Consider the following 24,209-nt stretch of genomic DNA (forward strand, 5'->3'; position numbering starts at 1 on the left):
GAATAAATTTGGACAACTCCTTCAATGATAATAGATTTTACATAGCCCCTTGGTATAAAAGTGAATTGTATTAATGTGCTACAGAACTTGGGAAAAGTCAAGTATTATTACAATATTATTGTTATTGAAAAGAAAGGAAAAAGGTTTAATCTTAAATATATTAACATGCAGAAAATGGAAAGCTTTCTGGAAATGCTTTATCAGTTATTAATTACTACAAATCACACCATTCCGCAGTAAAGGTTCATTTACAGACTTCCATGCCAGCTTAACCTGGAACAAATTTTGGGAAGTGACACCAAAATAATTGTTAATCAAAGTCATCTGACAAGTAGCCAGGGCTATTATAAGCAGGGTCAGACATCAAAGTGAAAAATGAAACACTTTACAAATCTGGCACTTTTGCAACTACATCTACAAGACGACTCTCCAGAATAACTGTCCTCGTCTTTCAATCCAGAAAGAGTTTTAACAATAAAAGGAACGGAGTGTCTGATCTTTCCCCATCATTACCGTGAAGACATTTTGCCATATGATTTGCACCAAGATGCAGCAAGGGCTCACTACAAATCTTTAAACAAGGCAAAACTTGGGTTCTATTACAGATTGAAAACCCTAACTTGTTATTGAGACTGTGGACAATTTAGGGAGATCCAAAGAAAGAGGATATCATTCTTTCACTTATGAATGAAATGAAACACCTCCTTCAGTACTGATGTCAGTCTACCAGCAGGATAACAGAGAATTTGTTGACAAATTAAAGGCAGTTTGGACATAAGCATGAAAGTGTGCAGAGACAAAGAAGAATTATGCCTAATAAAAGTTGTGGTATTATGTGGAAATTCAGTTCAAAATGGTAAGTTAAAACTTCCTTGTTTAGATTTCAAATTGACAAAGAAATATTCAAATCACTGATTTATTGAAAAATAATTAATTACTCTGAGTTATATTAAAATAATTATTAAAATATGTTGCAGCACAAAAGCATGGATCTGTTTCCAATGCAGCAGAGAAATTATGTCTGGGAAAGTTCAAAAGTAACTTTCCTTTCTCTGTTTGGTTTCACAATGTGAGGCAGGAGGCTCATTGAACTTTCCCTCAGGAGGAAGACACCAAAAAAATAAACAGGTATAGCTGGAAGAAACAAGTTCAGGAATGTGACAGTGACATGGAAAATGGCAATTTATCTGCATACATGATTTTTTCTTGAATCCTGGCAAAAATTTGCATTAATAATGAAATGATATCAAGGGAATCTAAGGGCGGATTAAACCAATTAATTAGGCAAATAACATGGACCAAATCCTAAATGAATTTTAAGAAGAAACTATTTTTTCTTCTTACAGTCATGTTAATTCATGTGTTGTGATGAAGAGGAAATTCAAGAGGCTCTTGGAATTATTCATCCAATGAGAAAATGGAAGAAGAGACATGAAGTTGGATAAAAAATAGTTCATGAAGTATTAAAACCTAAGCCAGCCTCCCAACGAACCTAGCAGAAGCCCAATTACTTGACATACGTGAAACTGTTTCACCAAGTTCTCAGACCTAAGAAGCAATTCTATCAGACTTTCTGATGTTCCTCTCTGCCAGCACAGGGATTTACCTTGAAAAATGACTTCATACATTTGGCCTTGAAACACCTCAGCCAAAAAAGGTGGCCTTTAATATATAAATTGCTCTGGCTGACGTGTTTACTGGTATGAAATTAAGGAGTTCACTTTCCACCACCTCTTTTCCATTTCTGAAAACTCTATCACTTGTTACTGAGCATCCCATAACTGTGTTTCTAACAAAGAAATTCACTGATATTTCTGTCCACCTACATGTCCTGCAGGGCTGTTCTGCGGTCTTCCGATCAGTAAAAATGTAATAACATTTTCACATAGTCAATATTTAATTCTGTAAATGCAACTGGTAGTTGTAATCTAGGTTATTAACCACACAGTGATTTATGATGGAGGGCAGACAGTGGAGGGGTGCAGAGCACTAGGAAGGTCCTCTGGTGACAATAAAAAAGTTATAAATTTCATAGCTCTGCCTCAGAAATGTATTTATATCCTATATTAAGAATAGCTTTTTATAAATTTTAATGATCCATGTTATTAATGGTGCTGTCATCATTACTGCCTGTGCAAGACTGCAGTCTCTTTTTCCCTCTTATACGTTTCCATCAGCTGAAGGTCTTATATTTTTTAAAAAGCTCTTATTAGCAGTTTGCCAAAAAATCTTTAAGAGTTATAAGTCTATCTTTGTTTCATTGGACTGCCAAGACTGCAAGGAATAGTTTGCATAAAGTTTTATGGCCAAGGCAAAGGTTGGGCTAATTGGACAGAAAACAATTGCTTCTCTATCATGTTTACAAAGCCTAAGTCAATACATAGGAATAAAACTACCACCATATCAAAAAGAGGAATTTATACATGAAAATTGTTCTTAAATAGTGTAGTATAGAGTGTTGGGTAACTAGAATATAGACAGTTATATATCAAAGATCCAATATAAATATGTATGGTACCACGGACTCCATGTACAGTGAAAGAGACAGCAGTATTTACAAAAAAACCATATTTTTACTTGTTTTACATTATTTTAGAATGCTCTGTCACATTTTGCCAAGTTTGCCAAGGGAAGGTAGTCTATGACACTGCCTGATATTTGAACAAATTTCTCATTTATCTGATCTTCATACAAGAATATTAGAAATACAAAGAGAAGTTTGGGAATGGATCAAAAGACAAAAGAAAAAGATAAGAGAGCAGAAGTAGCACTACTTCAGCTCTGAGCATTTCTCATTAGTCACCTCTAAAAGCAGAAACAGACTCCTACAGCAGCCACCTGCTTTACCTCGCTCAGGGATGAAGGCAGGTTTTTTAAGACTGTCAGAAGTCAGCCAGTAGCCAGCATCCCTCTCACCACAGGAAGCCAACAGGATAAAAATGGTACACAAATATCTGATCTGTGGACAATGAAGGAAGGGATGGAGTTCTGGCAGATGCATTCAGTAGCGAAGAAACAGAGCCATACAGGATTGTGTACGTAAGTCACAAGCATAGGTATTTTTAATCATAAAATCATAAAAATAAACCATAGTCTTATAGGCTATCAGGCACTCTGATGCTTTGGTAACGGCAGCTGTACAGTACAGCTAGACATATTAAAGAAGCAATGTGAGTTGGAGCAAGGTCCTGTGGTATCATATGCCTGCTGTTTAGTTTTAAAATATTCACCAAAAAGGAACAATGAACACTATAATTGCAATCTCCAGGTAAATGTAAGTACCCCCTATTTCACAGGTATTAGTATCAATTATGACTTTTTCAAGCATGAAAACAAATTTGCAACACTGAGCCTCTATTTTCCACAATTATTATTCTGTGAAAAGAGCTTATTTATCATTGTTTTTCTCCTTTATTCTGATACCAACTCTGTTTCAAGTTGATATAGTAAAAGTGATTTTTTCCCCTTGTCTTTCAGCTACTTATCTTATTTCTGGGATAGAAAACATGAATATTGCTAGTTAGTAAAGCCAACATTCCACTGCAAATAGTGCATTTCACATTTCCAGCTCATCTTGAACTATTCTCTCACCTCAATACCTATGAGCTATAGCCTAAGTACTATTCTTTTCTGATAGTGTCTCAAGTTGGTTTCAAGTGTTAGATGCTCAGCCTAATTCGAGGTAAACCCTGAGTAGAAAATATAAGTGCCAATCAATCCAAATTCAGAGGATGAGTAAGGAATAAGACACTAGACAAAGTAATTTCAATGAAGACAGAAAAGAAACTTTAAAGACCACAATGGTAAAGCATCACTTGACTGATCCAAATGGGAACAAAGTCCCATTATCCAGAATCCTAGGAGAGTATTAGAGGCTTACACCAAATTTGCTTTCATAAAAGAGGAATTTTCCATGCTATTCCTAATCTGAGGAAAAACATCCTCTCTAATGCTAAAAGAAAATTTAGTCTTTCTGCAGCCTAGTTCTCTTCTTCTCTTAAGCAAACTATGCTAACTATACCATACTACATTCCTCTAAACTCATAAGGAAATTATTTGAAATACAAATGCATTTGTGTTCTCTAGAAATTCCTCTTAATGAAATCAGCTATTAAGCCAAAAGAACAAAAAGTGCAATTCACTTTTAATACAGACTTTTCTAGGATTCTTTTTTTTGAAAAATAGGACCTGCACAATACTTAATATATGCTAATGCTTATCTCAATTTCTGATGATTGTTTATAGTAATGTAATAGGGAAGTTGAATACTATTTTGTGGAGACTGAATAACACTGATAGTTAATGACTACTATGTCACATGCAGGGTGCCTCAGCTCATAGTATTTGTCTCAGCAAGATTAAGTAGGAGAAAGACTGTAAATTACTAAGGAATAAGTCTGTTGGAATGCTTTTCTAAACTAAACTTTTTACGAAAAAGTTTGCCTAAAACTCCAGAACTAGGAAATTGATTGGTTCATAAGCAAAGCTAACAGAATTTGGCATCAGTCTGGCTTAGAAAAAAAAACCCTATTTTATTCTTCATGATAAGTTGCTTTCAGAACATAACACTATGCAATGTAAGAATGCTAAACAGTCCTTTCCTGATTCATGAATGAAAAAAAGCTTTTATTCAAGGTGATTACAGAGTACTCTATTGATTTAAGTAGTGGGTATTCACTCTAACTTTCCCTTAAATGACTACAAAACAGGAGGTTTTCCCTCCAGCTAACAGCATGCTCTCAAAATGTAAATGTACAGTTCCAGGACATCTACACTTACTCATAGAGGCTACTATCTTACGTTATGGATGTCCTGGTTTCAGCTGGGATAGAGTTAATTTTCTTCCTAGTACCAGGCACAGTGCTGTGTTTTGGATTTAGTAGAAGAATGTTGATAACACACTGATGGTTTAGTTGTTGCTAAGTACTGCTTATGCTAGTCAAGGACTTTCCAGTTTCCCATGCTCTGCCAGGCGCACAAAAAACTGGGAGGGGGCACAGCCAGAATAGTTGATCCAAACTGACCAAAGGGCTATTCCATACCATGTGACGTCATGCTCAGTATATAAACTGGGGGGGGTTGGCTGGGGAGCAGCGATCGCTGCTCGGGAACTGTCTGGGTATCGGTCAGTGGGTGGTGAGCAATTGCATTGTGCATCACTTGCTTCGTATATTATTATTACTATTATTATTGTATTGTTATTATTACTACTACTACTATTTTACTTTGTTTCATTATTAAACTGTTCTTGTCTCAACCCAGGAGTGTTTTTTCACTCTTACTCTTCTGATTCTCTCCCCCATCTCATCGGGGCACGGCAAGTGAGTGAGCAGCTGCATGGTGTTTAGTTGCTGGCTGGGGCTAAACCACAACAATGGAGTAAGCAGGCAAAAGAACCAATATCATAGAGGAAAAGGTTATGTGCTACTGCTACTTATACTGAAGTCAGATAGGGCAAAACAAGGCAGGAGCAATGATTCAGCAAAGGAAAGCGGAATGCATCTTGGTGGTAACAGTTTGTTCCACCTGAATTTTTGCATTTTAGCTAATTAAAAGTATAACAGAAAATGTATTACTGATTGATACACATTTGAAAGCTGAGGGGGAAAAAGCAAACAGAAAAGCGCTTTATCAGTTGTGATATCATATGAAGATATTCTAGAAAGAAAACATCAAACTGGGAAAAAAAAAAAAAAAAAAGAAATGTCTGGGAACCTCACTGTAATTCTAGAAGCCCTCTTTGAAAGCTTCCAGTAGGATTTTTAAAGGTAAGCCTAGATGTACTCACCATTTGAAGGAGAGGCAGGAGGCTTCCTATTCAGTAGGCAGAGAAAGTGAAGAAGCAAAAAATGTGATCAGCAAAAGCTGGCTTGCTTGCTGGGAAGCTGCTGAAAGTGCACAGTGGGAACCATCAAGGAGAGTGCGACTTGAGCCCATTTAAGAAAGAGTTTTCTGGGAAACAGGTGAATCTCTGATACTCAAAGCCATAACCTTTTTTTCCCAGCCAGCCCTTTCTCACAAAGCACAGGTGTTGGAGGAGCTTGGTGACCCCCTCTCTTGTAACAGCCTGTTACAAGTCGTTCCTAAACACAGTGGTCCACTGTAAACTATGTTTCTTGGTGATCACTGCATCCCTTATTAAACTTGAGTTTCAAACACTTCTACAGCCCTCATGCAGAGCCATACTATGGCCTTGTAGTTGGCTAGTGACCAAAGAACCACATCTTGAGGGGCATCTGGCAGAGGACCCACCCAGGCTACAAAACACTTCCATTGCATAAGAGAATTGAAATCTGCACCTTCCCTCTCCCTAGGCATTGTTGTAACCACCAGGTTATACATACTGTGCTCCTGGACAGGGATTCTATGTGTTCCATCATCCACTTTTTCCAAGGAATGTAAGATTTTCTGTCTCTCTTGGTGATGCCTCAAAACTACTGTTCTTTTGCTTGTTCATTTACTTTTGCCTTCTACCAATGGAGTCTGAAACAGTGAGGAATATGACTTCTTCTTGTCTACCCTTGCAGAAGAATGCTGTCTAGCAGCTGTCTTAGGGGGTGTACAGCAAAATGATCTATTCAAATACGTCTCTGGAAGTCTAACTGAATTCTTGCCTTACCTCTCACCGTTGCAGACTTCCATGTCCTGTTCTGTCCTGCCCTCCTGTATCTTTTAAGCTCACTTCCCTTCGGTCTCCTTTTCTTTCTTTTTCTTCTTTTATTCCTCCTACTGTTTCCCTATACACTGTAACTATCCTAACAGAAATGGAAACAGCAAGGCTCTTCACATTTGTCAAATGACTTGTCTGCTGTGGTTTTCTGTGTAATTCTCTTCCATTTTATCTGCTTTGTCATTCCAGATAACAACCATTTTTCTGCAAGGAATATGTCTATATTTGTTAAGAAAGCAGTTACACTATTTTGGGTACTGTCACAGCCTAAATCATTATTATCATCTTTTTTGAAAGAATTTTACAGATACATATACATATATATACACACACATATATTTTCAAGACCCAAAGGCCCTTCCTTTATTTATGAGAATGAAAATCTGGGGTGACTTCCAGAAACTACAAAAGAAATAGATGAAGAGTGCCAGATCCCACATTGGCATGTGAAAAAGGACAGCCACAAATCCTCATCCTCCCATTAGAATGATGGAGGAGTTTCAAAACAAAGAAAGAACAACTGGACTGAACTACTTACTCATACACACTGAGGGCCAGGGTGAATGAGTACTTTTTACTGTTAATGTAATGGTTAGGAGTTTTTGTTTTCTTTTAAATAAGTAACTGGAAAGAATAGTGAAAATGACAAATATGAGAAAGAATGGACTGTATTAATGAAAGAAGAAAGATCTGGAAAAGAAAAAGTCAGCCTGACCACAAAAACCTTGTGGTGGTCCAGAAGGACCCAGCAGAATCTGTGATGAATATCACTTTGACTTTGGTGGGACCCCCAAAATATTCCAAGCAACAAGAAATGGAAAAGATTTTAAAACAAGCAGTGGACAAACACACACATCAGCTGTGTGCTCCACCTACTATCATCTACTTTTTTTCTCTGCACTTCTTGCTGAAATCCATTTAAGTCCCAGTTCTGCAGATACATGCTTAACATTATGTAACTACCGAGATCCACTGGAGTCTGAAATACTGTATTTTCTGATAAACTAAATTACACACAGTAAAAGCAAGATCAGGACTTGCAGCTATAAGCTCTTTACAGCAGAAATCTTAAATAGCAACCCAGCCCTTAAAAATCTGTATTGACTTAAGGAGCGGGACTAGGATAACTCCTTCAAATTTCATTCCTACCATTTGTAAGTCCTCCTTCATCCTAAGATGCATTTCATAAACAAAATAGCAATGATAAAAAATGGCTTTTGCGAGGTGCTTAGCATCTCTTCTCTAATACCACTCTGCCTAGCTTCCAAGTGCATTTAAGACTTACTGAGAATTTACCTACTGCTTCCACTTTTCTGGTCAGCCCTCTTGCAGGCCAAGGAGCAGAGGCTGGAGATAGAACAACCACTGCAGAGGTATGACAGACAACCATCCCTTCTACAGTCACAGACCCAGAAAAAAAAAGAAATTAACACAGCTCACTGACTACTGTAATTTCATTCATCCTGAATGTTCTGCCAGTATTAACCAGTCGCTGTACAGATCTGTGTAGGAATTGATCAACACATTGGCAGTCCTGCAGTCTATCATCCAACCGATAATGTTATAGTTCAAGTGAAAGGTGTCCCAGGAATTCTTGAATTTAAATTTAACAGGAGAGCAGGAAAATGTAAAATATGCCATTAAAAGTCAAAATTTCTCCTGAATCTGAGTTTCTGAGATGTAAAGTAATTCTCGTTACATTTACATTTACAAATTAGAACTATAAGGGAATGCTATTTCTTGTATTACAACATTTTTTATTCCATCAACTGGCTTTTCTTATTATTTTACTTACAGAATTTACAAATTTACAATATAGCTAATTGTGTGTTAAATTATAGTTAAAAAAAATTGGAACTAGTCAATACATCAATCCCAGACATGGCAGTGGCCTCATTCAAATCAAGCTGCCGAGGCGAGCAGCACAATTGTGCTGGCACAATCCGCAGCGGAGCGCTCCAGTGCGGTGCACAGCAGGGTTTCCCAAACCGGGGGAACCTCGTGGGGAGCCAAGAGAGCTGCCAGGAGCCCACAGCTTGCGCGACAGCGGCTGACGAGACCTGGCTGGGGCCAGGAGCAACGACGGCCAAGCCCCCCACCACGTACAAAAGAGGCCCTTAGGGAGTGCTAGTGACCAAGAGCGCTGCCAACAGGCCGGGACAACAGGGCGTGGTGTGTCGGCAGGGGCGCGGCGCGGCACTTCGTGCAGGAGGGCACGCAGGAAGGGCACTGAAGCTCTGCTTGCTCGACCAGCGAGCAATGGTATCCACCCAGCAGAAAGCCATGGACTCTCTAAGCTGTGCACCTACCACGACTGACGCAGCTTCCCAGAACATGCTGCCGCCCAGGTGTCAGGCCGCAGGCTGCGCCCTACTCTTACGCCGGTATCGGACAGCAGTAGTGAGCACGCCTGTGGGAGGTGTGTCCAGGTGGAGGAACTCCTCCGCTTAGCGACAGAGCTCCGGGAGGAAGTGACTAGGTTGAGGAGCAACTATGATATAGTTGCCATCACGGAAACATGGTGGGATGACTCGCACAACTGGACTGCTGCAATGGATGGCTATAAACTCTTCAGAAGGGATAGGCAAGGAAGGATAGGTGGTGGGATAGCCATGTATGTTAGGGAGTGTTCTGACTGTCTAGAGCTTAAATGATGGTGACGATAGAGTTGAGTGTTTACGGGCAAGAATCAGGGGAAAGGCCAACAAGGCAGATATCATCGTGGGAGTCTGTTATAGACCACCCAACCAGGATGAAGAGGCAGATAAAATATTCTGTAAGCAGCTGGGAGAAGTCTCACAATCGCTAGCCCTTGTTCTTGTGTGGGACTTCAACTTCCCAGATGTCTGCTGGAAATACAATACAGTGGAGAGGAAACAGTCCAGGAGGTTCCTGGAGTGTGTGGAAGATAACTTCCTGACACAGTGAGTGAGTGAGCCAACTAGGCAGGGTGCCCCACTGGACCTGTTGTTTGTGAACAGAGAAGGACTTGTTGGTGATGTGATGGTTGGAGGCCATCTTGGGCATAGCAATCATGAAATGATAGAGTTTTCTATTCTTGGAGAAGTAAGGAGGGGTGTCAGCAGAAATGCCACCTTGGACTTCTGGAGGGCAGACTCTGGCCTGTTTAGGAGCCTGGTTGACAGAGTCCCTTGGGCGGCAGTGCTGAAGGGCAAAGGAGTCCAGGAAGACTGGAAATTCTTCAAGAAGGAACTCTTAAAGGTGGAGGAGCAGGCTGTCCCCATGTGCTGAAAGACAAGCCAACGGGGAAGAAGACTGGCCTGGCTGAACAGAGAGCTTTGGCTGGAACTCAGGAAAGAAGGAGAGTTTATGACCTTTGGAAGAAGGGGCAGGCCACTCAGGAGGACTACAAGGATGTCATGAGGTTATGCAGGGAGAAAATTAGAAGGGCCAAAGCCCAGCTAGAACTTAATCTGGCTACTGCCGTAAAAGACAGTAAAAAATGTTTCTATAAATACTTTAGCAACAAGAGGAGAGCTAAGGAGAATCTCCATCCTTTATTGGGTGCAGGGGGAAACACAGTGACAAAGGCTGAGGAAAAAGCTGATGTACTTAATGCCGCCTTTGCCTCAGCCTTTAATAGTCAGACCAGTTGTTCTCTGGGTACCCGGCCCCCTGAGCTGGAAGACAGGGACGCAGAGCAGAATGGAGCCCACATAATCCAAGGGGAAATGGTTACCGACCTGCTACAGCACTTAGACACGCACAGGTCTATGGGGTTTGGTGGGATCCACCCAAGGGTGCTGAGGGAGCTGGCGGAAGTGCTCACCAAGCCACTTTCAATCCTTTATCAGCAGTCCTGGCTAATCAGGGAGGTCCCAGTTGACTGGAGATTAGCAAATGTGACGCCCATCTACAGGAAGGGCTGGAAGGAGGATCCAGGGACCTACAGACCTGTCAGTCTGACCTTGGTGCCGGGGAAGGTTATGGAGCAGTTCATCTTGAGCACCATCACACAGCACGTACAGGACAACCAGGTGATCAGGCCCAGTAAGCATGGGTTTATGAATGGTAAGTCCTGCTTGACTAACCTGATCTCCTTCTGTGACATGGTGACACACTTAGTGGATGAAGCTGTGGATGTTGTCTACCTAGACTTTAGTAAAGCCTTTGAGACCATTTCCCACAGCATTCTCCTGGAGAAACTGGCTGCTCATGGCTTGAATAGATGTCCTCTTTGCTGGGTAAAAAACTGGCTGGATGGCTGGGCCCCAAGAGTGGTGGCAAGTGAGGTTAAATGCAGTTGGGGGCTGGTCACAAGTGGTGCTCCCCAGGGCTCAGTATTGGGGCCAGTTCTGTTTAATAGCTTTATCAATGATCTGGATGAGGGGATTGAGTGCACCCTCAGTAATTTGCAGATGACAACAGGTTGGGCAGGAGTGTTGATCTGCCTGAGGGTAGGAAGGCTTCACAGAGGCATCTGGACAGGCTGGATTGATGGGCTGAGGCCAGCTGTATGAGATTCAACAAGGCCAAGTGCTGGGTCCTGCACTTTGGTCACAACAGCCCTATGCAGTGCTACAGGCTTGGGAAAGAGTTGCTGGAAAGCTGCCCAGAGGAAAAGGTCCTTGGGGTACGGGTCGACAGCTGGCTGAATAGTAGCCAGCAGTGTGCCCAGGTGGCCAAGAAGGCCAATGGCATCCTGGCTTGCATCAGAAATAGTGTGGCCAGCAGGACCAGGGGCGTGCTCATCACCCTGTACTTAGCACCGGTGAGGTCACACCTCAAATACTGTGTTCAGTTTTGGGCCCCTCACTACAAGAAAAGCATTGAGGTGCTGGAGCACATCCAAAGAAGGGCAACAAAGGTGATGAAGGGTCTAGAACACAAGTCTTACAAGGAGTGGCTGAGGGAAATGGGCTTCTTTAGCCTGGAGAAAAGGACGCTCAGGGGAGACCTTACCACTCTCTACAAATACCTGAAAGGAGGTTGTAGCGAGATTGGTGTTGGTCTCTTCTCCAAAGTAAGAACTGATAGGACAAGAGGAAATGGCCTCACGTTTTGGCAGGGGAGGTTTAGATTGGATATTAGGAAAAATTTCTTCACCAAAAGGGTTGTCAAACATTGGAACACGCTGCCCAGGAAAGTTGTTGAGTCCTCATCCCAGGAGGTATTTAAAAGACATGTAGATGTGGTGCTTAGGGACATGGTTTAGTGGTGGACTTGGCAGTTTTAGGTTAATGATTGGCTTCGATGATCTTAAAGGTCTTTTCCAGCCTAAACAATCCTATAATTCTATGATTGTAAGTCAGACACTGAGAATACACCTGAATTCCAGGGCAGATACATCTGAATTATCTACTGCTTCTTCATGCATTTTTCCAGTGAAGAGACCTCATTTTGACTTATTTCAAATAAGAATGAACACTTAGTTTTGTTGTAATCATAAAACAAGAACCTTTCATCTTTACATAATCTGAATTTTCCAGGAAACATAACAGATGTGCAAAACCAGATCTTAAAGATTGAGCTGGGGTTTTTTTGGCTATTTTTTCTCCCTGTATGATATAGTGTCTTATAATTGAAAAAGACATATGCTGACTTTTTAAAGTCTAACCAGGGGTTTTTTTTATTATTACTTAGACAACCTAAAGCCTTGTAGAACATGCTTGTTCTTTGGATACTTCAGTAGGAAAAGGACTGGGGCTTGATTCTGCAAACCTCTAGCCAATACTACTAGGGCAATAGCATTCCACAGTTCATACCACAGTTCTGCAACCCTAATCATCCAAAGTGAGGAAGACACGTTGGTTCAGTAAGGTGATAGTGCCTACCTGCTTCTCAGCTGACATGCATTCAGACCTAGCTATGCTGCAAGCCACGGACAGCCACAGTGAGAAAACACTGAGATAAGAAACAATTCTAAACTAGCTATTACAAGCAATCAGTTTAGACTCAAGTCAACCTTGCACTGATCTTAAAGAAACTTTGCAGTAAATAAATGTGGAGTCTGATTTGACTCTCACAGCAGAGTAAGGTGGGATATAATCTCTCAAATCAAGGGATTTATATGAGTGAAATCACATATAAAGGTGGAAAGAATCAGTAATGCAGTGTCTAAAAATAAATAGATGTTTGAGAAATTTTTGAGAATGGGCTCAGAAGATACATTCTTTTGGCTACACCAAGTACATTAAAAGAATAAACACATACACATACTGTTAAATCATTCATTGAAACTTGACATCCTTAGAGTTCGTAGCAAAGAATTTGGTGGGACTATTGCAGGTTTCCCTTTTGCTCTTCCTAGAAATGCTCACCCAACCATGATCTCTGGAAATTTCAGTTTGCATAGATGTAAAAAAGCTCATGCCCTCAGCAGCCTATCTCCTCTGAGCATCCTTCAGCTCCTCACAATTCCTACCTGCGAAGAAGCCATACATATTGTGCTTACAGAGCAATTACTCACATTTCATTTCAGACTGCGGGAGCAGAGTTTAGTAGACACGCCTATCTGGAAAAAGTGTGAAAGGGAGTATCAGAAGCCTGGCATGTGAACAGAGCACAAGAACAGGGAGAAGCACTGGTTTGGGACTCTTGGCCCAGAGTTGCTTCACTGGGTAAGGGCTCAGACCTCAGGACAAGGTCCGGCTGTAAGCTAGTATTTGTCAGTAGCCAGTGCCAAATAAAACTGCTTTTTGAAAGAGGTACTATTCTTTGCTTTCACCTTTTTGTTGCCACTGTTGTTGAAAACAGCCCTTTTTAAGCCCCATCTGCAGGCAAACCAGCCCTAGTTATATAATTAATATTTACTGCAAAATGTGTCAAACATGGACACATTACTTTGTCCATATGATTCGGCTTTTTAATGTTTTCAGATCTCAGAGGCAGGTCTACGGTCCCTGCAATGCCAGCAGAATAATTTTGCAACTCCACCCATGAATTGTGTTTACACATACGGAGGCATACTCTGTATAAAGAGCAGAACTATGGAGGATAATCAGGTTTGCCGTATGAAGAGATTCTGAACTTACATTGAAGGCAGAATCCATTTTTCTAGCTTGGCATCTCAGTTTTTTTCTGCAGTGGGACTTCTCCCGTAGAGTAACCACTCTTATTACCATGGGAACATAACAGCTTTACAGAGCCTTGTGCTGGATCAGCTACAACAGGGAAGCTACTGACTGCAAAAGCAGCTCTGCTTCAGAGTAGAATTATCTGAATAAAATGTAGCTGTGATTTTTTTTTTCTTTGCACCGACTCTTTTAGACTTCGCTTGTTTCTGCAACTGTTCTATTACAGCAGTTGCAGAAGTGCCTGAATGACAACTAGAGTGTTAGCAGCAAGAGGACAACCCATTAAAACTGGCAGAAGTAGAGCCCCCAGGTGACTATCTCAATGCTTTATAATAGCCACAAAATGAATGAGGCAATTTCTGTTACTGTTATTTGCACCTATAATCAAACCAATAGTAAATATGACCAGCTCAAATCTACATAATGGGTCTTGCCTATTAATCAACAGATAATTAGAATACTCAATATACTTGTGAGAACATGCTGTCTTGATAATTGTGATATTTGCTCCCTGGTATTAGATAATATAAGCAAACAAAAAGGTTTGGAAACCAATGCCTTCCATGTGCTCAATAGGTGTGTATAAAGCTGAGGAAATAATTTAACAGAACTCTGGTATTGCAAGTGTAATTCTTTATCTGTCTTTCCAGTACCATAACAATGATGTAGTTCATCAAAGTATATGAATAAGCAAAGGAGCTCTTACAACATTATGGGTAGGGTACATGTCAGAAATCATCTTTATTGATCAGAAACACTGGGCTAACAGAGAAAGTCAGAAAAAGGTGTCATTTTAAGGGCGTGTTTAAGCCTTGCAAACATCTCTGAAAAACACCAGTGCCTGATTCTGATACTCATCCCACATTCTTATTCGTATGTGAAGTCTCAGGCAATTCTCGTAAGAATGTAACAGAAGAATACAAAAACTGGTATACTAGGCCAGACCAGAGGCACAAATTATATCCGGTCTCTCATGGGAATGAGAAATGGATGCCTAAGCACAACAGAATAGTGACTGCTCAGTGGTAATTCCCACAAATACCATTCCAGCTTTGAACAATTTGCAACATGAGCCTTCGGAGCAAGAGGTAGTATCCTTGTACTTAAAATATCTTTTTCATTTTCGTTCTCTTTTTCACTGTTTTTCATTTACATTCACTCACCTGTTCACCTCTTGAATTTTCATAAATATTTTAGGACTAATACAATCCTCAGGTTGAAGTTCCTCAGACTAGATATATGTTATGACAATAACATGGACATTTGCACCATTTGTTTTCAACAGGTCACAAGCCATTTTAAGCTGACAGCCCCCAAATCTTGTATTAGAAGAATAAGCAAATAACCAAACCTTATTCACCTTCTCCAGGGTTTCACAGATGTCTATTGTATCTTCTACCAAAGCTCCTCCTTTTCTCTGAGCTGAAGAGTCCCACCCAATTAAGCTGTTCCTTATGCAGAGCTATTCCATGTATTTGATCTTTTTTGAAATGAGGAGGGGTGACAGAAAGAATCTAACAGTTCACAGTGTTCAAGATGTAGGGCATCTACATGTGTATTTACACAATGGTGTAATGTTTTGTGTTTTACATTGTGTTCTCTTTCTGGTAAGCCCTAACATTTGATTAGGATTCATTGCACGACTGAGCACTGAACAGATATTTCACAGAACTAGGTCTGAAACCCAAAATCTCCTTCTAGAGAGGTAATGGTCATCCCAGAGCTGATGATCACAGTGTAGGTAACGTTACGACTTTTCACACCATAAATTTTCACTGAGTAGTGAGCAAGAGTGATAACATTATCACAAGCCATTCTTTCTACATCATTTAGATTATTCTTATGGCTTCTGGAGGATACCCACATTTTCAGTTCATTTATGCTATAAGGCATAGCTCATCTTCAGAAATCTTCACCTGTTATCCTTACTGTGTTTTGGAACTGGATTTGTTTTGTAGGGGTGGTGAGGTGGATAGCACATTAATTTAGTATTCCAGTCAACAGTAAAAAAAATGGTAAAAAAAGTGAATATAGGAGGATGAGATTTGGGCCTCATTCAGAGGAGAGAAGAGCACAGGTGTGTGTGTCATGAGAAGACATCTTCTGAGATGTGTCATCTTCTGAGTACTCACTCAGCTGCTACCATCAGTTATGGAGCACTTATGAACACGATCTGCTTTTCAAGTACATAAACCTAGAGAAGAACGCATGAGAAGAGCATTATGGACAAATACAGACTGTGCATTGAATCTTAGCCTGAGTTTTCTTCTGCTAAAAATTGGCAAGTCCAAACAAATTCTACAGCACTTGGAAGTAATTTACTTGCATTAGCAGCTTTTTAAAAGAGTAATACTTGTAGAAGACCATCCAAATGGTAAATAAAATACATTAGTTCGTGTCCTAGTTTCGGCTGGGATAGAGTTAATTTTCTTCCTAGTAGCAGGCATAGTGCTGTGTTTTGGATTTAGGATGAGAATAATGCTGATAACACACTGATGGTTTAGTTGTTGCTCAGTACTGCTTATGCTAGTCAAGGACTTTGCAGCTTCCCATGCTCTGCCAGGTGCACAAGAAACTGGGAGGGGGCACAGCCAAAATAGTTGATCCAAACTGACCAAAGGGCTATTCCATACCATATGACGTCATGCTCAGTATATAAACTGGGGGGGGTTGGCCGGGGAGCAGCGATCGCTGCTCGGGAACTGTCTGGGTATCGGTCAGTGGGTGGTGAGCAACTGCACTGTGCATCACTTGCTTTGTATATTATTATTACTATTATTATTATTATATTGTTATTATTATTTTACTTTATTTTATTTCAATTATTAAACTGTTCTTATCTCAACCCAGGAGTGTTTCTCACTCTTACTCCTCCGATTCTCTCCCCCATCCCATCGGGGTAGGGGGAGTGAGCGAGCGGCTGCGTGGTGCTTAGTTGCTGGCTGGGGCTAAACCACGACAGTTCTTTACCAACATTATTGTTTAAAAATTCTGAATTTGGGGAAAATATTTTGAAAATTTGATAATCCTTCTGTGCCACACATACATGAGGTGATGTGTACGTGCTATCTTGTTAAGACACAGAGCAGGAAGTATTTGCCTCTGTTAGATGTATCATTTAACTATCAGCCCACACTCAGGACTTTTTCCTGCTATTCTAGCCCTTTGAACAGTTTCAAACCTCTGTTATTTTCTGACAAATGTCTCAGGTGAAAAATACAAACATCCTCAAAAGATCTCTGAAACAATCATAATAATGATGACAACAACAAGGTAAGATAAAATGGTAAGACTTATTCCTTGCTTAGCAATGGGTTAATATCCCATTTTGCACAGGAAAAGAAGAACTTCTGGACAGTTCATTGTAAACATTCAAAAACATTTCCAAAACAACATCGCTGCAATACATAGGGCAGAGTACACAACTGTGTTCAGGCTCATTCATTGCTCAGAAACCGAAGAGGAATGCACTAAGGATACGACTGTATTTTTCTTGGTCCTAGAAGAATTATTATAGCTGATAATAACTCTTTATTATAATTGCACCTGAGTAATTATCGAGGTCACAGACACATTGAGCGAGGCATTGTATGAACACAGAAAAGCTGCCCCTGTTTTAAACAGCTTACAATTAAATTAAACAAGTTACATGAAAATGACAGGAAGGAATAAAATTCACAAACTGAATAGAATCATCACAACAAATGTCAACCCATGACTGTTTTTCTTGGGGAGAATGGGAGGCTATTAAGGACAGGCATGGCTTATGGAAAGAAAAGAAGACTGGAAACAGCAGAAAAGGTAGGACCAGTAGTGACTGAAGGAAGCTAAGGTGAAGGACATGATATAGTTAGAAATAAATTCACCAAAGGGCAGGGGCACCCAAATGAGAACTGTCAAAGGTTTGCTGTGGCTATGTCCACACACATACATTAGGAGACCGTAAAGCTTCCCCCTGTGAAAATGTCCTAAGCTGAACTGCTCTCACACTTTCACATCACGGGCTGTTTGGGCATGCCCAGCCTGGCACAGGCACACTGCCCCACACACCAAGGGCTCTACAGGCTCCTTGGGCTACCCCGTATACGAGAGTCAGGCATGCCTTCTAGCAGAAACAGAAAGGAAGAGAAAATGTGAGCAAGGAACTGGGATCCATGTGAGGGTAGCAGCCTTGCGTAACATCCCCACCGTCTGTGCCTGCCATACCCCGCATTCACTAGATTGCAGGCTGCCTGCACCCACTCCCATACCCACCTCCTTTCTGAAAGGCCAGGCATGCCCCAAATAAAGGAGCAAAAAGTGTCTGTGAGCAAAGAGGCTGGGGCAAGTGCTCCGTGAGTATTTTTTCAGTTATGCCCCTGCAAGGTCAGAAAGGTACTAAGCAACATGAGACACACTGTTTCAGTAATGCCACCCTGCCAAGGCTGCCCTTGAGAAAGTCAGCAAAAAGGGCCCAGCTGGCCCAACCTTCAGCATGCAGTGATGTTTATGGCATGGACAGAGACATTTTCAGTTTGAGCCAAGTGCCAAGTTTGCTTCTGCGTCTTGGCCAGCTTCCTGAAAGACTATTTCTCAGACCAAACTTCTGACCTTGAGAAGCCAAGTCTATAACAAAAGCACCAGCTTAAACCTAATCTTTCCAGGGCTGTTGGCTTTGCAATGTCCGAGAGACACACAGGCTTCACACTGCAGTATTTTGAATCTTGTACCTCACAAGGACAGTTGTGGAGCCTAAAAAGCTCCACTACTGTTCAGTTTTTATCTGGTTTGTGACTGTTCTTGCACAGACTGGCTGCTTAGATAGACAGATCCAGTCAGGCCAGTATCTATTGATAGTGGGACAGGAAAACTGTATATCTGAGCAGGCACCTGAAAACACCCTGTAGGGTAGCTGGCAGCAGGCATGACAGGTTCAGGTGAGCATGCACCAGAAATGTGGATTGGACCCCAAGCAAGTGAAATTACCTACCTTCATTGACTAAGCAAATTTGAATTGCCTGGCACCATTAGTCACGATGACCAGCTGTCAGTGTTGGAACAGGAACTCCAGTGGTTCAAACACTTTGTATACAAAATGCGAAGAGCTTAGTTTGGGAGAAGGCAGGCAGTGATGGAGAAGGACTGTTCCTGCCACCACCTGTTGCTTCTTCTGATGTGTGGCTGCAGTCCACATCTGCTTCAACCCAGTGCATACACCTTTCCCGGAAAGATTGTCCTGGGACCTCCTTGTGGTACATCTACTTTGCTGCAGTTGAGGCCACTGAGTGATGTCCACCGAGAGAAGTACCATGAAAAATGTAATCCCAGATGAATCCAATTTAACTCTCTATTTCTACGTCTCCCAGACTTCATCTTCAGAATGGGTAATAAAAGACTCAAAGTTATTCTGATCACATCTCTGATCCATAAAAACCACACATTCCCTTGCATGAATTTAAACAAGATGAGCTTTTCACACAACTGGTAAAACTATGGCCTCCTGAAAATCAACGGTTGTTTTAACAAGTGATGTTTTAGTAAGCGATTTCATCTTGTATCTCTGTAGTGTTCTGTCAAGTGGAAAACAAACTCCACTGAAATTCAAGCTTTAGAAAGTAATTGTGGAGGTAGTAGTAGCTTACTGAGAGGATAGCATAGTCTACTCCATTGTCAAAGGGAAGCTTCTTGACTATTTTTGCATTAACTCCAGCCAATGCTTGGATCTTCTTGATGGAAAGCAATGAACTTTGAGTGAGAATGAAATATCCCTTGAACTCATTTAGTCTGATAGAAACTTCTACAAATATATCTTACATCAGACATTCTCAAATTGTAGACCATGGAGGAGAAGCATTCAGCAGGAAACATCCCACGGTTTATGAAGAGGTGGTTCACCATTGACTGCTGCCTCTGCTTTATAACCAGTAAGGTGGATTTGAAGAAGCTGAGAATTAATAGGATGTTTTTCTTACTATACGAAAGAATTGTGAAAGAAATCCCTGAAAGTGCTACAAAGGAAAAGTCTGTAAAACTAATTGTTGAGCAGCTAAAGTGCTCTATAAAAAGGCCTGAGAATACTTGTAGGAAAAAAGTTTCAAAATGTAATAACTCTACATGGCTTATTTCATTACAATAACACTAAGGAGTCTTTTATATGTCTTGATTACCACACAGTCAAGCCTTAAGAAAAATAAAACAATAGACTGTGCTACAATGTAGATATTATTCTTTTTATTTATTTACTTAATTCGTAAATTAAAACACAACATTCTTTGGCTGTCTTTTTGCCCCATTAAATAAACAAACAGTGCCTGTTTTTTCATCCAGACAAAAAACATTGCTCTGAATTATAAAAATTACTTCTGTGCAATAGATGAAGTTTGAAACGACATGATTTTGACATATCCCTTAGTAGTATAAAAATGTCATAATAGTAATAATAGTAGTAATAATAATAATAATAATAATATCATCACTGTCTTCCAATGTCTTTTTTTCAGTTTTATAAAATTATGTTACTTTAAGTCAAGCTGCAGACTATGTTTTTTGGGGGGATTTAGGATTTTTTTTTTCTTTAAGATATTTAGTTTTAAATGGCACTGAATTTAGCATTACATATTCAACAAACATTTGTTGTTTTTGTGAAAACTGCGATTCTTGGCATATTTTCTTCAATTATATCAACCATAAACACGTTATGTGGGTGTGCAGTTTTTTGGTTCATTTGTAAACATGGGTAATAAAATATCTCTATTTCAATACCTCTTTGTGTGCAGAGTATTCATGTTATGTCTTCCACTGGAGTTTGCTCATTAATCATGGTGACAGCTGATACTTTTTTCACTGACATGAGATATACAGTTGTTAAAAAATTTGTTATAGAGCTTAATATTGTCATTTATGATATGTGCAAAATAGAGAAAACCTTCATGGAAAAACTAATACGACAAGTATTGATACCAATAGTAGACATTTTTTGTCTCACAACAAGCAGAGACCTCTTTGAAAGGCACTAAGGTGTTAAATGCAAAGACCACAGACTTTTAAATGCATAATGCACGTGTACTTAATTTAAGAAATAATTCTCTTACATAATCGCAAAATCATTTAAATTACACTAGATATCTTAAAGGGCATGAAGAAGCACAAGTTCTATTCTAAATAGGATAACATGCATACAGAAGTGGAATAATTAATTTAACCAAATATGCTATGTCTTAGAAAAAAATAATTGCAATCAAAGCATCAGCTGACATCTGAAGAAAGGAGTGAGGCTGTAAATTGTGATCTGGTAAGGACATGCCATCCTTGTGGAACACAAATAAAAACTATCTCTGAAGGCAGATAAACTTCAGAGCTCCCCAGCTGGACAGCAGAAAATGACCATAAAGGATAAACTCTCATATTAACCCAGTTTAGATTTCACTTTGACAGGATCCTCCATATTAAATGTATTTTATAATAGTGTTACAAGAGAAGAATGATGAAACATTTGGAGCCAGTGACCTCCTCCAGGGACCTGAGGTGAATGAAAACCAAGAAAAGTTTATGAAAAAAACCTCGATGAGTTTAAAAGAGCAAAAGTAAACTGTCAAAGGAAGCCTCAGGGTGAAATTGGGAAAAACCCTGGCTCCTGTATGGGAAAGGGATAAAGCAAAACAAAAGTAGCCTCTTTTCTATTTCAGCCAAGTTCTTGTCACAGATATACTTGGCTACTCCAGAAAGAATTCAGCCTTCCCAGGTCCCTTCTGTGCTAGTGCAACTATACATTTTGGGTCAGAATCAATTTCCTTGGACACTCATAACTAAACTCATACTGTTAACAACTCTCCAGCTTGTATTTTCTTTATTTTACATACATCTTGAGGTGTTGCTCTATGAGGACTATAAAGGATGCCTGGGAAATTTAGTGCCAATTTATTTTGTACTTTCTGTCTTTGAAAGTGTCACCAGGAAGTCTCACCTGTTGGAGAAAAGACTATTTTAATGCATCATGACCAGAGGAGGAGAGAAAGTGCCCGTTAAAGGAGCCAAGAACCCCACAATATGCAGAAAGCCTCAGAGAAATTATGTGAGTGTGAGCTTTAGTGATCTGGCAAATGAATTGTTTGATCATTATCAATTTCCTTTAGTTAAGACAATAGAAAGTTATTTGCCCTTTGTGGATACCACCTTTTTGGCAAAGAAGATTCGTATGTGTAGAGAGAATTTTGACAAGACATTCAGGAGACACATATACTTCCTGTATGTAAAATATACGTTACTAAAGTTGCTAGAAGACTCAGAGTAGAATTTTGTCCTTGAATATATATGCCACTGCTGTTTAATGGGAGGTATGTGCCATATTCCAGTGATCAACCTTGGCATTTGTGGAGAACTCCAGCTAGGAAACCAAATGCTTATTTCATAGATATGCTGCAGTTATTATTGTTGGAGAGATGTAGACAACAGCAGCCCATACATGCCCTTTCCATTTTCTATATTTTAGAAGCATAACTGGTCTATGACATGCTTGAAGAAGCCCTCTTAATTCTTCCTAGTCTCATGTCCTGTATTAAACTCTCGTTATCACCAACTCTTTCACCAAAACCTCTATGAATCTTCTTTCAGGAAGATACAGTGGCTTTCAGAACACACACTTACATTTCTAGGACAAAATTCAGATGCACCATGTTCCTCAAACATGAAAAAACAGGGAAAAGAATAAAATGTAAAGCTTATGAAAGTCTCTGAAATTTAGTTCTGGATTAATCTTGGGGGTTTTTTTGTGAAAGTCCAAGGTATTTTTTATTACTCTTGCCTATTTATTTTGCCATAAAAATTCTGACTGCATTCATCTCTCTTTATTTCATATTGGTTTAAAACACCTAAAAATCAAGGATTTTTTTTGGCTTTATCAAATTCCATGGTCCATCAAGTTAATATATTAATTTGTCATAGGACACTGAATATGAACAGTCATGTGGGAAGAGACTGGAGAGTAGGTACAAGCAATTCATTTTTGAAGGAGAAAGGTTTAATTCCCTGGAGATAGTATAGTAGGTATTTTGCAAGTGGAAGCATACTATCACTTAAATCCTCAAATACTTTTGTCTATTGTCTTCAAAAGTAGAACATGCATTAGCCCATATTAATTCAACCTCGCTGTGACCCACAGCGACATATCACTGTCCTTAATCTTTATAAATGGCTTTTGCACTCTGCACCATCAAAAACTTTCTTTTTGCTGATCAATACAAAGTGTATTTGAAAAGAGTATTATCTGCCTTTGAAAGGGCCTTCTGGAATATCCATGGTCTTCAGAAGCAGATGCTGATCAAGCAAGCGTAGGCAACATTGTAGAAAGCTAGTAAATATCGATCTCAATTCAAAAAAGGAAATTGCTTTGTAGTTGCAGTGTCTGACTTCATTTAGCTTATAATTTTACTAAATGTCTGATTGGCTGATCTGGTAAACGCTATGGTGCATCATTGCTGATTAGTGAGCTTGTATGAACAACATGCCTTAAAACTTCTATGTGGTCACAGCAAGAGGTTAGTTTTAAACTAGAGTTAAAACTAACTTGAAAAATGTTGATTTCTGTTCTAAAAAAATACAAATAATATTCATTGTCCACATGATTTCACAGTGGACTGAAAGCAAGCAAAACCAAAAACTCTGACACTGGCTATTTTATTGATCTGTACTCCTTAATTAAAAAAATAACAGTATCCAAAATAGTCTGTTTAATCATTTTTATACATCAGGGAATCTCCTGAACTCAGTTGGTTTAACAAAGTTGCAGACTCCATTAATTTGTTTCCCAGGATTTTATCGGTAGAACCTGGCATTTCTGATAGCAGAAACAGCATTTTACGGTAGGCCTAGATTCAGCCAGTACAACTCCACTAGCACAGAGAAAAGGAAAGACACAAAGGAACCTCAGCAGACGATCTAAACTTCCATGTAATGCATTACAATAAAACTTGAATTATTCTAGATTTATGATGTTGTTTATGACAGAAATCTTGTTTAGTACTTCCAAATTGTGAGAGTCACATAATTAGCTGTCAGAAAACTGCACTGATCGTCATTCTGTAAGAGATATTTTAGCTTACAGCACCATATAAATCACAGAAGGCATATGGTCCTATCCCGTGTCACTGAAGTCAATAGGACTTAATTGATATTCAGCAGCCTATCTGATCATTCCTTCAGATTATTGTAGGAAAGGTGGTTCCTCACAAACATAGGGCAAAAATACACTAATTTCAGTGTCTAAGATTCAGAAGGAAATCTGATGGAAGTGACACAGATACGTGATCAGCCCTCCTCGTTTGTCCAGTCAGCCTGCTTGCTCTGGAATAAGAACTAATCCCAAAATCTCAGCAGTCACAGGATGGACCACTTATCTTTCAGCCAGCCACAATGCTAGGCAATAACTAATAGGACAATACCATGACACCATAAGCATTTTGTGCCAAAGAACTATCCTTCATCATGGCTTCTTGCTGGAAGGAAGGGATTGGACTGATGGAGTCTAT

This window comes from Pelecanus crispus, chromosome 2 (assembly GCF_030463565.1).
Source record: "Pelecanus crispus isolate bPelCri1 chromosome 2, bPelCri1.pri, whole genome shotgun sequence".
NCBI lineage: Eukaryota > Metazoa > Chordata > Aves > Pelecaniformes > Pelecanidae > Pelecanus > Pelecanus crispus.